Below are 13,184 nucleotides of genomic sequence, written 5' to 3' on the forward strand. Positions count from 1 at the left end.
CCAAAGGGCAGGGTGAAAGAGGAGGAAGGTGGCGGTGTCAGGCCCCAAGGCATCATCGCGTCAGGTGTGAACCCCTCCTGCCCGTCCGAGCCACAGGCCGCCCTGGCTTTCCCAGCACAGACACGGCCACTGGACCCTTGGCCACACGCCACGTGAGCGCCGGGGGCCCCCTCGGCCCTGCCGGCTCTAAAGAACGAGGCCTGGTTTATAAGCTCCTCGGGAGCCATGCTGCTTGGGGACTTGGTGCGGTTTCCGAGATCATCAGAGGTGACGACATTAAGACCCAAGGTCGCTTAACGTCGGCCCAGGAACAGCCAGTTCTGGGGGGCCCGCGTCCCCGGGGAGGGGGGAGGGGAGCTGAGAAGCCATGTGCCACGAGGCCTCGCCGGCACCCCTGGTGACCGCCCGTGTTCCGCCCGTGCGGCCGAGCCTGCCACCGCGCCGAGTGCTTGCACACCCGTGTGCTCGGTCCCCGTGAGCAGACGTTGCTGTCACCTGCATCCTACAGACGGTACAATGGAGGCCCAGGATGGCTCCACGACTGGTCTTCCCGGGGCAGCCAAACCCTCCGGTGGCCACCGCTTGCCCAGAGCTGGATCTCCTTCGGGGCCTGGCAATAGGTGCCCCCTCCCACGGTGGCCCGCCCGCCCGCCCAGACGCAGGTCCCTGCTGCGTCACCACGGGAGGGCCTCTGTGCGGATACTCACCTGCCCTGTTTGAACTTTGCCCTGCCCCACCGCCAGACCTGGACAGATGCTGTTCTCCCTGCCTGGCCTGCTAACCTCTTTCTCAGCCTTCTAGAACCTTCTGCGTCCTTTCAAAGGCTCCGCTCAGGCCCACATCACCCCAGCACCCCCGGCACTGGCTTGACATTCAGACACTTGGTAACTGGTAAGATGGGGGCTCTTGTCTGCATTTGGGTGCCCCAGAAGCTGACCCTGAGACTGGACTGGGGTGGAACAGAACCCTGATGCACGGGGGTGGGGGTGAGACAAGAATGGGAGGAGCCAGGACGGCACATTACTGCTCATGAGGCTACACCGTGGGTGGCGGGGGCTCAATCCCTCTGGGGACGTAGGGGGCCGTGTGGACCTGGGCGGGGGAGGAGTTTGGAGGGTTTGCCCGGCTCGTGCTGCCGGCTGCTGGCACACACCGGCCGGTCCCCTCCAGAAGCTGGAGGCGGGAACAGGGGCAAGCCCTGGGAGGGGCGGGGTGCCTACAGGTTCTGACCAATCAGAACAGACGCCTGGTGTCAGCAGCGGGAGGGGCGGCCCCCACAGCACCTGCCAGCTGCCCACCTTCCCTGAGGCTCCCCCACAAAGGCACAGCCTTGCTCCCAAGCTATCCTCAGAGCACACAGTAGGTGCTCAGTAAACGCTGGTGGTTTAATAGACACACAGCAACACGGGTGGGAGAGCTTTCCGTACACTTTGGGGAGAAATGTGCCTCTGCCTTAGGCCCCCGTGGAGGGATCGAAGGCCGCCAGCGGGCGGGGGCCTTGGTCGCCTCCTGCAGAGCCCCATGATCGCAGGGGGCAGGAGAGCATTAGGATGCCCCCGCTGGGCTCCCGCTGTGATTACCGTCGACTCAAGTGACAGTTCATTCAATATTTAGACTCTGTGAAGCCTTCCCCCCTACACGGTGCTGGGCCACAGCCAAGCCGGATGGGGTTACCTGAGCCGGACAGGTGTTCACACCTGCCCAGGTTCTGCTCGGCATGCCCCTGGCGAGAGAACGGGTCCTCCTGCCAAGACGATACCACCTCTCCGCTCCCAAGACACACAGGGACACAAGCCGCCACGCCACTGGGGACCGTGACACCTGCAAAGCCCCATGGGGTCAGGACGGGGGAGTGGTGCAGCGGGGGCTCCCAACCCCGCCATCTACTGCAAAAGACCACCGACTGTTTATTTCCGTGGGCCCTCTGCGGAGGACAGGTGCAGCCCTTGCTGGTGGCCTGGCCGGCGGAAAGACCCCGGGCACTGGCCTAACACTGCCCCCTACTGGCCACGAGCAGTACCCCTTCCCGTCTGTGAGCAGCTCCCTCTGCTGTCGGGGATGAGAACTTGCAGGATAACCTGCGCCTGTTGGGGAACCAGGGAGAGAGAAAGTGCCCAGACCAGGGTTCAGGGGCGTGGGTCCCACACCCGCTCATCCAGCGCCATGGCCACGGGCCACATGTCGCTTTGGAGCCCCCAAAATGCACCCTGGGCCGCTCGAGATGTGTCATAAGTGGACACACCACGTTTGCTATGAAAAGATCTCACTGATAACTCAATGCAGTGATTACACGCTAAACTGATTATATTTGGGCTACATATTAAACTTTATTTCACCCGTTTTTACTTTTCCTCTCCGGTTTCACTGAGATATAATTGACACACGACATTGTATTGGCTTCAGGTGCATCACATAATGATTTGATGTGTGTACGTCCCGCAAAACGATCAACACAATGAGCTTCGTTAACAGCTATCACCTCGTGCGGTTACAAAACATTTTTCCTTGTGATGAGAAGGAGAATGTTTTTACTTGTTTGTAAGGGGCTACGAGGAAAATTAAGATTACATACGTGGCCTGCGTATTTTTTTTTTAATGTTTTTATTTATTTTAGAGACCGAGAGAAAGCACGAGCTGGGGAGGTGCAGAGAGAGAGAGAGACAGGAACCGAAGCAGCAAACCCGATGCAGGGCTCGAACTCACGAGCTGTGAGATCACGACCTGAGCAGAAGTCAGACGCTCAGCCGACGGAGCCACCCAGGCGCCCCTGGCGTGGTATTTCTACCGTGCAGGGGTGCTGTTGTAGAAGTTAATTGGCTGCTATGAAGTTTCCGGTAAATCACTTGACCCTTTGGAAACCGGCAGACGGACCAGATGGCCTCTGGCGTCGGTCCGGCTGGGACACTCTGTGGCCCTGAGCAGTGGCCTGGGAGCAGCCAGGGCACAGCCCTTCAGGGCAACATACCGTAGCAGGTGCGGCCACTCCCTTCCCCCCTCTCCCCTCCCACCTGGGGCCCCGCACCTGCCCTGCCCTCCAGAGAGCGGGGGCCTTGGCGGCCCCTGTCAGCTCCACACTGCTGTCCCAGGTCTGGTTCAAGGATGAGCCAGGCTGTTTGGCCCTCAGGGCTAGGCAGGGGTAAGTGTGGCCACCAGCCTCGCATCCCCTCTCCCTCAACTCTGTCTCCTTCTCAGTGGTCAAAAATTTTTTTTAACTTTTTTTTTATTTCGTGATTTTTTTAAATATCTATTTATTTTTGAGAGAGAGATACAGAGACAGAGTGCAGGCAGAGGAGGGCAGAGAGAGAGGGAGACACAGAATCTGAAGCAGGCTCCAGGCTCCGAGTTGTCAGCACAGAGCCTGACGTGGGGTTTGAACCCACGAACCGTGAGATCGTGACCTGAGCCAAAGTCGGAGGCCCAACTGACCGAGCCCCGCGGGCGCCGCTCAGTGGTCAAATCTGACTGTACAGGAGGTGTCCTTGCAAGTCTTGAGAAAGAGACTAAAGACTAAAGACACCCATGGGGCGCCTGGGTGGCTCAGTCGGTTAAGCGTCCGACTTCAGCTCAGGGTCACGATCTCGTGGTCCGCGAGTTTGAGCCCCGCGTCGGGCTCTGGGCTGATGGCTCAGAGCCTGGAGCCTGCTTCCGATTCTGTGTCTCCCTCTCTCTCTCTGCCCCTCCCCCGTTCATGCTCCGTCTCTCTCTGTCTCAAAAATAAATTAAAAAAAAAAAGACTAAAGACAGCCAAAGGTCACTGGACGCCTTGGCTGCTCGTGTCCAGACGGGGCAGAGCTGGGCACTCTGGACATTTCTGAATCAGGCCTCTGCTTGGTCCCAGGACACGCACGCACAGCAGATTTTCTGAGCTGGCTCTCATTGGAAACACTGTGGCCGGTTGTCCCTCCAAACCATGCAAATGTCCTGGATGTTCTGATACATCAGGGCAAACGTGGGGATAGCGCCAGTCGGCCTCGTGATCGAGATGTGAAGGCTCCGGATCTCTCAGCTACCGAGGCTGGGCCCCAAGACGGGCTCTGTCTCTTCTACCAGATGCCCTGAAAGGTACCCGAGAGACAGAGACCACGCTGGTGCCTGCCCTCGGGGAATCCTGTCTGGGGAGAGAAGACTCGGGAAAGAAAGGATAAACCGCAAGCTGGGGAGAGCCCGGTGCCTGTGCTGGGGGACAGGGAGGGATGACCCGGATGGCAGGGCGCCTCTGGGAGTGTTCAAGAGCAGGCAGGTCTCAGGGAGGAGACAGCAGAGGACGGAGGGGCCCCAGGTGTGTGTGCGTGTGTGTGTGTGTGTGTGTGTGTGTGTGCACGTGAGGGGACAGTGGGCAGCCGGCCTGGCTGCCTCCGAGGCCTGCAGCCTTACCAAAGCCCTGCTGTGCCTGCCATGCCGCCATCTGGCCCCCAGCTGTCCTCCCCCCTACCCCCCGTGCTGGCCGCGTGTGCTTCCTGTCTGCTTTTCACCCCGAGTTGTGAGCTTAAAACAAACATCCAGAGCAATCTAAAGAACTTTCCAGAAGGTTCCTGGGAGGAGGCAGCATTCCTGTCCCCCTACTTCGGGGAGGCACGTGCACACGGCCTCGGGGTCTGGGCTGTTTTTGTGGCCCCAGCTAGCAGACTGACTTCTCCTTTCTTCTTCCTTCCCTCCATGTAGTGCATGAGGCACTACTGGGGAGGGGGGGGCGAGGGCGGGAGGGGGACCTCTCTGAGCCAGCTCTCTCTTTCTCTCTTTCACCCCCCCGCCACACCCTCACCCCCCACTCCCCAGCACACCCTGGCTGGGACCAGTGCATTATCATATCACCCTAGAACCTGCTCACCTCTGTCTTAGGTCCCCTGGCCTCTCAGCCCCCCAAAGTGAGCAGGTGTGGGGGTCCAGCGGCCCAGGGTGGATATTGTCAGCTCAGCCTCGGCTGCGGGCTGGCGGAGGCCAGGCCTGGCATGAGAGCCCCCAGCAGCTCCCAGACCCCATCTCTACAGCTGTGCAACTGCCCAGGCCTGGGGCCACCTGGCCTCAGCCCTCAGTGCCCGTCTGAGCTGGCCCTGGAGTCCTGCTTCAGGCCGAGACCTTGCTCCCCCGGGTATGATGCCCCAGCAGCTGTCCTGTGGTGACCAGCAGGGCAGGAAATCCTCTCACGGCAAAGGGCAGGGAGGGGGCAGGAAGGGGCACTGAGGCAGGGGTGGGATTATTCCGCTTGGCTTCCTCAGACCCGACATGAAAGGCGCTGTTGTCCATGGAAGAGAGACAGCCAAGATGGCCTGGCCCTGGACCAAGCAGGCAGGCCATCTCGGGACACCCACCCAGGGTGGTCCTCAGGCGGGGCCTGCCTCCCAGGCATGGAACCACACGGGACAAGGGGTGAGCAAGGTGTCTCGGGGCCTTGAAGGGGACACACGTGGCAATGGGGGTTCAGCCGGAGGAGAAGCAGGATGGTGGGAAGGGAGAGGGTTCTCTGACCCCGACCCTGCAGGCGCTCCCAGAAGAACGTCGCGGACTAACTCACTCAACCCTACAACGGCCTTCATGCAGCGGGTACAGGTGGGGCCACTCCCTGGGTGAGAAGACGGGGCACGGCCAGGACGGGGCAGGGTGGGGACTTGAACCCAGAACCCACCCCGCTCAGCTGTGGTCTCGGGGACAAGAGGTCACTGCTGGGCCTGCCCCTCCCGGCCTGAGAAAGAGCCCCGGGAGGCCCCACTGGCTTCCCTCCTGTCTGGGTGGCAGGGACGTCCTGCCAAGGCTGAGGGACTACTGGTCCCTGGGGCATCAGTCCCAGCAAGACCCCTTCTCCAAGGACCTGTAGCCCCTGTTGGTCCTGAGGCCTCTCCATCCCCCGCTCGGGGGCCCACCAGGAGGCCGCTCAGTAAATACTCAAGGCCAGCCAGGCCAGGCCAGCATGGGGACAGGGACCCAGGGATGCCCCTCCTTGACCTGGGTGGACGAGACCTCCTCCGGCTCCTGCAAACACCCAGAGCAATCTAAAGAACTTTCCAGAGGGTTCCTGGGAGGAGGCAGCATTCCTGTCCCCCTGCTTCGGGGAGGCACGTGCACACAGTCTCGGGGTCTGGGCTGTTTTTGTGGCCCCATGTACCGCGGTAAACAGTCCCCCCCCCCCCCCGAAACATTCGAATGTCTTCCCGGAACCTACAAACGGGACCTTGTCGGAAACAGGGTCTTTGTAGACGGACTCGAGTTAAAATAAAGTCGTGCTGGATTAGGGTGGGCGTGAAATCCGATGACAGATGTCCTTATAAGAAACAGGGACAGGGAGAGGTGGGGACGCAGAGGAGAAGCCACGTGACAGCAGAGACAGAGACTCGGCTGGATGTGGCCATAAACCCAGGAACACCCGGGGCCCCCAGACACCCTGGCATTGAGACCAGCGCCTGGCAGAAGGAGGGGGCATCTCCTCTGTGCCTCGCTCTGGCCCTCCTGGGTCACTGGCCCTAGGCTTAAGGTCTCCACCCATCTGCTGGGGGGGGAGGGGACCCAAGAAATGGGGCATCTTGTGGGGCCTCTGGAATTGGAGGCTGGCACCGGGGAGCAGCGGGCTGTCCTTCCCGCCCGGGCTTCCTCCCCCGCGATCAGAACCACTACCGGCTGGAAGACGAGCTAATCCTTCTTGACAGACCTACAGCCATTACTGACAGCCGTGGAGGAGAGGCCGGCGGGGCTATATTTAGCCTCAGATTGTTCCTGCCCAGGTGGATCTGAGCGGGAAGGCGCTGAAGCGTACGGGGCTGCGGTGGCAGAGGAGAGGGGTCCCGCCGGCCCCCCTGCGTGTGCCCCAAGCCCCGTGGACAGACCTCTGGACTCAGGACTTCGGCGGGAGCGCGACCTGAGGTCCTGGGTGGGGTGTCCCTCCCTGGGGCGTCCTGACTGGGCACAGCCCTTTCCAGACGGGGCTGGGAACGCCCTCCCCAGCCAGGAATCCTCCTCGAGCGGCCCTCCTCTGGCCCTCGTGGGCCTCCGCAGGCCCCACCGGACCCCGGATGGCGTGGCCCCCCCTTAACCGGGGGACGGCCGATGGAGGCTGTCTGCACGCCCGGGAGCAGGGAGGAGGGCGACCGAGGGAGGAGGAACAGGGAGGACAGGTGACAGGGTCTGAGAGAAGGGCCGGGGGGGGGGGGGGGCAGGAGGGGAGGGGGAGCGGAGGTGGTGGGTAGGGAAGGCTGATCCCGTCCTTACGAGAAGAGAGGATAGGGCGATGAAAATACTCAGGGGAAGGATGGTTTAATAAACACACCTCCCTCTCGAGGACTGCCGGCTGACTCGCAAACCTTAACCCGTTTAAGTTCACAGGCACCCAGTGCGGGGTAGCCACGGCCATTGTTCCCATTTCCCTGAGGAGGAAACTGAGGCCCCCAGAAGCTACAGGCCCCAAAACCTCGGGTGATGCTCGAGCCCCACGGCGCCCCCGCCCGGGCACACCCCTCCCCGGGGCCTCCCTTGTCCCCGTCGGGACGGCTCTGCTTGCCCCCCTCCCCCCGGCACCGGGGGCAGCTGGCGGGGGCGCAGGCCAGGCCCCCCCAACCGGGCCCGGGGCCCAGCCGAGCGCCGACGCGGGTCAGGGGTGAGGCGGCGCTAAGTGGCTTGTGCCTCCATGCAGAGGCCAACCGACAGACGGCTGGATTAACAAAGACGCGCTCTGTTCCCCGGCAGGTCATGTGGAAAGCGCGGCCACGGCCCCTGTTACTTCTCCCTTTCTACTTTTTTGTAAGAAGAGACGTTTGTTCCCGAGCCGGGGCGGGGGAGGGGGCACCCGCCTCTCCACCAGCTGCAACCACATCAGCTGCCACGGGCACAATGGGCGCTTCTCTGCCGCGTCCACGCCTCACCCCCAGGCCCCGGCACGCGGGGGGCCCAGCACAGGGACCCTCCCGAGCGCCAGCTCAAGACAGCAGCAGCTGAAGGTGGGCCCCGGGCCCACGGCCTCAGCATCCCTCCGGGCAGCTTGTCGGGGATGCGGGTTCCCGGGTCCCACGCGGCGCCGCAGCATCAAACCCGAATTCCCAGGCCAACTCCGGAGCCCCCGCTGACTGCCGTACTGGTGACCCGTCGCCGAACTGAATCGGGCTGCCGGCACCGCCACGCACCCGTCCGAGCACCTTCGGAGTCCCGAGTAGGCAGAAAAGCCTGTCACCCCATCCACGACAGCGCGGTCCCCAGCGGGGGGAACCTTCCCTTGTGGGATCTCAGAATGCGGAACTTGCCCTCGTGTCCCCCCCGCCCAAAAGGCTTCTGGTCAACCTCTCTGATTTAGACCACACGCGGGGCGGCTGTCTGGCCTGCAGAATCAGAGAACTGTTTACTTGAACGTATATATTCCGTGCTTTCGGGGTACACGCAGGAGTGGAAAGCCAGGCTTGCGTCTCAAAGACCTGTTGGGGGGTGGGGTGGGGAGTCAGTTTTAATAAACAAGAAAGAAAGATTTCCTGTTAAGGACTGATTGCCGTAGGAACGTGGATAGTCCTGGGAGCCTTTCTCCAACGGTGGAAAAGAAGGCTCTGTCCTCCTCTCTGTGGTCAGCCGTGCACTTTGCGGCTTACCACGCATGTCCATTTCCCAGGATGGCTTTCCAGGCCTGGGAGCAGAGAGGCTGTTTTGACACTCGCTCCAGGGTCTGAAAAAGTAAAATGTGTTCTCTGGCCCAGCTGCCCCCAAAGGCCCCTTCAGGGTCCTCCTGGAGGGCTGGGCTTGGGGTCCACGGCACAGAGGGGACCAGCCACCCCTTCCAACCCCCAGGCCCTCGCCACGGAGCTATCAGCCACGCGGCAGTGAGGTCCTGAGGGCCCCTTCGGCCACCTCCTCTGAGTCCAGAGAGGCAGGAGCTCTACCTTCTAGTTCAAATATGAGGACAGAGACCCTCGGATGCTCGTTCAGGGTCTCCTTGAAGTTCATGGCCAAATCCCTCCCCTGCCCTCCCCCCGCCACCGGAGGATGCCGTTGGCGTTGCTGGCCCACTACTGGGGAGGAAATTACCACATCCTTCCCTTCGAGAAACTTCTACTGGCTTCAACAGAGCTGAATCCAACTGCGAAAAGTCCCAAGTAATGAACAGCGCCCAGAGAGGTCTGGTCCCCTGCCTTTGGCTCCTGGGAGGTGACCTCCGGGTCCCTGGGATGCCCTGGGCAAGAGGGTCTTTGTTTACCTGGGGCTGTGGGCCACACGGCATGGTCCATGCGTCAGTGATTTCTGGACGGGGGGGCCTGGCCACCTGGACGGTCAGCCATGCCCTTGTGACCGAGCCCAGTAAGCCCTCCAGACACTGAGGCTCCGGGGAGCATCTCCAGCTGGCAGCACGCCATATGGGTGGGTCACCCTCGTTGCCGCGAGGGGTCAACACTGTCTTGATCCCACCGGGAGGGGGCGGCCGAGAGCCGGCCCCCTGCCCTGTGTGCCTCTCGCCTGGGCCCATCCTGCTCAGGATCATAAACCACAACTTGAGCGTCACAGCCTTCCGCTCGGACTTCCGTGAGGGCTCCCAGCACACGGCCCAGCCTGGGCCTGGGGGTGGGGGGCCGGGGGCCGCCTTGCGGACCTCCTCCCACGTTTGCGGATGCTGAAGCGGAGAGAACACGGCAGAGGAAGGAGAGCAAGGTGGAGGCTCTGGCAGAGAGCTGTCAGCCTCAATGGGGAGCACCCGCCTCCCACCCCGCGTAGACCGGCTCAAGCCCCTTAGGGGCCGCGTGTCAGCAGGTGCACCGTGGCCGAGCCTTCCCCGCGCCTGGGGCGGCCCATCTGCCTCAGCACAGAGCCTGGCTGTGCGGCCCAGCCCTGCAGACCCCACACCTGGCACTCGGGGCTGAGATACTCGAAGGCGCGAGCTGGGTTCGGACGCCAGGCCTCCCTCCTTCTCCCCCAAAGCAGCGCTGGTGCCCCAGGGCCTAACGGGCAGGGGGACCGGGAGCCCCCTCCCTCCCTCTCGGTGAACCGCCTCTCAGTCTGGCCGCTCTCCTCTCTCTGGAAAACGCTTGGCCTAAAAGCTACCCTGTCCGCTTCCGGTGGCTTCCCCGAACCGGCCTGGGTGCGGCCTCACCCCGGGGTGGACGCAGGTCCCTGTCTGGACGGCCTTGAACTGCCAAGCTAGCTGTGGAACGTCACCGCAGTCCCAGGGGAGCCCTCGGCCCCGTCCAGAACAAATCACTCACACTCCACACCACGCACCCAGTCTGCAGCCACAACGGCCACGCCGCCCGGGACGAAGCATCGCGGACCCTTTCGCCCCTCTCTGGAGCCACACGGCTCCCGGCACTCGCTGTCTGGTCGGGCCGCCCTCCTGCGCACCTGCTGGCCGGGCCAGCGCTCCAGAGCATCCACACCCGCCCCCTGCCCCACCCCAGCCCCACACGCGAAGGATTCGGAAACGGAGCTGGGCAGGATCCAGAGCCACGGGACGTTTTAGGGACACTGTTCCCGGCGAGGTCGTGAGCGCCCCGGCCTGCCCACCTGTATTCCGTGCGTGCTGCTTGGGTCCAGCGGGAACGTCACACCCAGCTGCCAGCCGGCGGCTTCTCACGGTCTCAGCTGATGCCAGGCCTGGTCGGCTCGGGGCAAAGGGACCCCCACCGGGGCAGCTGCTCACGGGGTCTCCAATCCCAAGAGCCCCCTTTCCCTGCCTTTCCGAAGTCACGGGCGTTTCTCCTGACACACGGAATGGGGCTGCTCCTGGAGGCTACCCTGTCTGCCCTATGATGCCGGGAGGGGGCCCAGTGACCTCCGGAGAGGGCCCCCCACCCCACCAGAGTGCCCGTCCTCCCCAGGCTGTGGGTCGTCAAAGAAAACAAGCCTAGGCATCAGCCGGGGGACGACTCGGAGCTCTACACACAACCGTGATGTGATTGATCCCCTCTGCCCTCTGGGACTCAGTTTCCCCACCACGGAACAGGAAGGCTGTCTCTGAGGTTCCTGGGAGCCCTGACATTCCATGATTTGGGGACATGTGGTGCAGGACGCACAGCGGCCGCCCGGTCCCATATGCTTGACCCGCAGAGAGGCACCTTCTGCTGTCTCCTCTCTAAGGATGCCGTGGCTGGCTCTGCAGAGTGCCTGGAAAAGCATAGGGTACAGCCCTTGTGCTCAGAGTTTCCAAGGGACTCGGGGTTCAAGCAGGGCCAGGCAGTGGCCACACTTACTGGGCACTCCCCGTGCCAGGTGGGTCATACACTTCCTCTCCTGTAACCCTCACAGCCCGTTTCAGTCATGGGGAAACCGAGGCAGGGCCCGGTTTCCCTGGGTCTCCTGGAGCCTGGGAAGTGCTGTCGGCTGTGAACCGGCCGCCTGGCTCCACGGCCCTGCTCCTGGCCTTCGTACTTGCAACCCGGTCTGTAACTGTTGAGCTGTGTGGCCTTGGGCAGCCCGCTTCACCTCTCTGGGCCTCAGCTCCCTTGTCCATAAAGTGCGAGTGACCGCAGAAGCTGCTAGCCAGGGTGGTTGTGGAGGCCAAAAGAATGAGTCCAGGTGGAACCCTCGGCATACGGCAAATGCTCAACGAGTGCAGAAGCACTGCGAGGATTGGGCTCTGCTGCCCACGTGCAGGGCAGACATCCTGGGACCACGGGCGCTGGGTCTGGTTCAGAGGAAGGGGCATCTCAGTGCCCTGGGGCGACAGGGAGGTCTGCCTGCAGGAGGAGGCGACGCTCAGCATCACCAGGTGGACAGGCAGGGGACGAGGACAGCCCCCACCCGCTGACCGCAGCTGAGCAGGGACATCACGACAGCCTTCTACTGTGGGAACATCTGGGTAGTGATGGCCACCGAAACCCAAGGACGGGCCTCCGTTTCCCAGGAGGCTCCCCGACCTGAGCACTACCACGGCTCGGGGGAGTCCTGGAGCCCCGCGGATCGGCCTCATCAGAGTGACCTCCAAGATTAAGGCACACACCCCATGGCAAGCCCTTCAGTCACCTGGCCGCCTCGCCCGGAGGCCGGGCATGGGCTGGGCGCTCCCCTACTCTGGACACACAGCTAAGCAGTATCCCCCCCCCCCCCCACCTTGAGCTGGACTGAGCCGGCTAGTGGGGTATAGGCAGAAGTGACGTCACCACCACACCCTCTCCCACCATCTGGCAGCTGGGCCAGCGGCAGGGGACTTCCAGGCCCTGGGAGACCACAGCGCCCAGGGCCCCGAACCATCTCACAGAAGGCCCCCTCGACCCCCTGTTGAACCACGATGCCCGGACGAGGGTAAGCTTTGCTGCATTACGTGTGAGGGTGCGGGGCTGTTTGTCAAAGCAGCTGGCCTCGCCTGTCCTGACGCACACACTGAGCCTCATCAAGGCCCCTGCCTCAAGGGGCTCACAGTGCTCTCGGGCTGAGACGTATGGGCCCCGCACCGGAATCCCCAGGGCTGCTGGGTAAATCCGCACCCTCCTGGGCCCCTGGCCACGCCTTCTCGACCAGAAGCTCCCGGGGGGGGGGGGGGGGGCGAGGCCCTGCAACCCCATTTCCAATCGGCGCCCCTGGTGATCCTGCTGCCCAAATGCCTGTGAGAACACGGCTGGTGACAGAGCAGAGAATCACCGTCTCTCATTGGACGCTGGAGAAGGGGGAAGGCTGGGACCTCCTGCCTGAGTGCGGCCCCCCCAGGCTCCCCCTCCCCCAGTCCATGAGAGGCCCGATGGCAGCGCCGTGGGGGCGGGGAGGCTGGGAGCCATTTGCGACCGACGGTCCCTCAGTAAACTGGGCAGACAAGAGATTCATTAGGGTCCTCGCTTAACGCAATGACGAATTCATTGAATTCTGATAAGGTCGTCCCTTAGCAGGTGGAATAAATCGTGGCTGAGTCTTGTCGGGACGACTGAGTCATCCCGGATTAAATTAATAATGATTAATTGGGGCTCCTGAAAGCTGAGCCACCGAGCGAAGATTAGAGTGTGCGTTCGAGCTCGCTCTCTCTCCCTTTTATTTCCTCTCTCCCTGCCGGGGCCGTGTCTCCTCCTCCAGGTGACATTCTCGGATGGGAAATTGGAACGGGAGGTTTGAGGACCCGGGGTAGCCGTTAACAGCTGTTCGGAGGCCGCCCGTGCAGCTCAGCTGGGAGGGCAGGTCTGCGAGGGCCCCCGTCTGGAGGGTTCTGCTGGGCTTTGGATGTTCTGACCCACCGAGGTGGGCAGAGCCGTCTGCCCGGGGCATACGCAGCCCAGAGAGGCTTGCTCTCTGTCACCCGTGTCACC

The 13,184-nt window shown here is 62.6% G+C and overlaps 1 protein-coding gene and 1 long non-coding RNA gene across 6 annotated transcripts in view; one reads left to right on the forward strand and one right to left on the reverse strand.

Annotated features, from left to right (window-relative positions):
- GSE1 (Gse1 coiled-coil protein) overlaps nucleotides 1–13,184 on the reverse strand; it is a 386,539-nt gene that overhangs the window by 269,490 nt on the left and 103,865 nt on the right. The gene's annotated exons all lie outside the window — the stretch shown is intronic.
- Nucleotides 72–3,218, forward strand: LOC128313155 (uncharacterized). Its single transcript, XR_008293419.1, has 2 exons — nucleotides 72–891; nucleotides 2,615–3,218. It is a non-coding gene; the product is annotated as an uncharacterized LOC128313155 (long non-coding RNA).

This window comes from Acinonyx jubatus, chromosome E2 (assembly GCF_027475565.1).
Source record: "Acinonyx jubatus isolate Ajub_Pintada_27869175 chromosome E2, VMU_Ajub_asm_v1.0, whole genome shotgun sequence".
Taxonomy (NCBI): Eukaryota; Metazoa; Chordata; class Mammalia; order Carnivora; family Felidae; genus Acinonyx; species Acinonyx jubatus.